The sequence below is a fragment of the Pipistrellus kuhlii genome, unplaced genomic scaffold (assembly GCF_014108245.1).
Source record: "Pipistrellus kuhlii isolate mPipKuh1 unplaced genomic scaffold, mPipKuh1.p scaffold_m20_p_7, whole genome shotgun sequence".
Lineage (NCBI taxonomy): Eukaryota > Metazoa > Chordata > Mammalia > Chiroptera > Vespertilionidae > Pipistrellus > Pipistrellus kuhlii.
Window position 1 is genome coordinate 64437579 of NW_023425573.1, and position 1792 is coordinate 64439370.

At 40.5% G+C, this 1792-nt stretch overlaps 1 pseudogene; it reads left to right on the forward strand.

The window, feature by feature from the left end:
* Positions 1-258: 258 nt before the first annotated feature.
* On the forward strand, positions 259-837 carry LOC118709001 (annotated as a pseudogene).
* Positions 838-1792: the final 955 nt, after the last annotated feature.

Here is a 1792-nt window from a genome sequence, read left to right on the forward strand (position 1 = left end):
GTCTGTCAGTATGAAAAGCCCTAGTAACAGTGAGAAATTGTAACCCACCCGACCATTCTTTTTTGACTTTTTTATGTAAATTCTGACTCTGACTAACATGTAGCTTTTAGATAAACAGCAAGTTTGTATAAGAATCCTGGGAACTGGTCACCTGACTTGGTGGACTTAGGACAGAGAGCCTTGCTAGCAGCTAACCAATCACTCTTGTCTTTGCTTCTAATCTTATTCCCTGTCCTTTGTTCTGTGCCTGCTGCTCCTTCGTGCCCGCTGTTCCCACCTCCATGCCCGCTGCTCAGCCATGAGTGTTACTGGGATGACGAGTGGTGGGTGCTCCGCCACCCAGCCCGACACAGCCGAGGTCCAGGCCATTGCCGACAAGATGAAGTTCCAGCTGGAGGAGAGGGAACACAAGAAGTTCCCCACTTTCAAGGCCACGGAGTTTAAGAGCCAGCTGGTCACAGGGACTAATTACTTCATAAAAGTTCAAGTTGAAATGATGATTTTGTACACATTTGAGTGTTTGAAAGTCTCCCACATGAAAACATGCCTTTGGCCTTGCACACTTATCAGACCAAGACCGAGCATGATGAGCTGACCTATTTCTAGTTCTGGATTTTGAACTGAACTTTCGTCCTTGTGGTTCTCTGTCACGTGTTCGTGTGGGGGCCATAAAAGAAGGACATCTCTATACTTTGCTCCTTTCGATGGAGGGGCTGGTCTGCACCAATCTGGTGTCTCTGCTTCTGACTTTAGTAGTGTGATTTTCCTCCCATTCAATGATCTTAACTAAACTGCTTTCAAAGAGGGCTTAGGTGATCTCTAAATACATTTTTAAGTCATCCTAGGAACTAACTTCAGAAGATACAGACTCTGACCTTCAGTTATCCAAGTTCTAAGAGATTTGCTGACCCTCAAATGTAGAACCAGATCAAGATGACAAAGATCAAGATGATACACATCAGACTATCACTTGACCAGTTTCAAGATCCTTATCAGAATGGACAATGCTGGTCTACACATGGAGAACTTTTAAATCTCCTCCTCTTGATTTACTTGTTCTGCTTTCCCTCTTCTTTCTTATAAAAACCTCTTTCTGCACTGAGATGTTGAGATGGGCTCTGTACAAGAGTCCCCATCTTGTCAGATGACTGACACTTGAATAAACTTCTTTCTTTTTTCTTACCAGTAACTTTTATGAGTTTGGCTTTTGTGGCAAAGTAATAAGAGTTCTATATTGTAACCTAAGTTCTGGTTACATTATAGAATTGTGTAAAAGAATTGTGGAAGTAATGCCTTACAACTCTATCAATGAGAACCTTCAATAAGAAGATAGATGTGTCCTTCAATTCCTCCTCCCAGGGACAGGAAAAAATAAGTGGGAGAAGTCTCTAGTTCCGTGGTGAAGAGCACTTATCAGGCTGCTACCATTATCTCCCGTAATTTCCTTCTTATTAGATACCAGGAAGAATGGGGTCAAGATTTAACATGCAAACATTTTGTCAGTCCCAGAGAACACTGGAATGCACTTGTTTTCATCATCTTATCCTTGATACCTTCCTTCCATTAGGAACTTCTGTTACATTATTATATCAATCTCTTATCTAGGACCCCACCACATTCTGAAAATTTCTCCAAATTATCAAAAATTTTCTGATCCAACCACCATTCCTAAGAGCCTTTCTTTCTGATAAACAATCTGATGAACAGATTTTGTGTTATGAAGTTGAAATATATACATTTAAACTCAGAATGGCTAAATATATTTTTTTTCAAAAACAAACTTCATCTTATT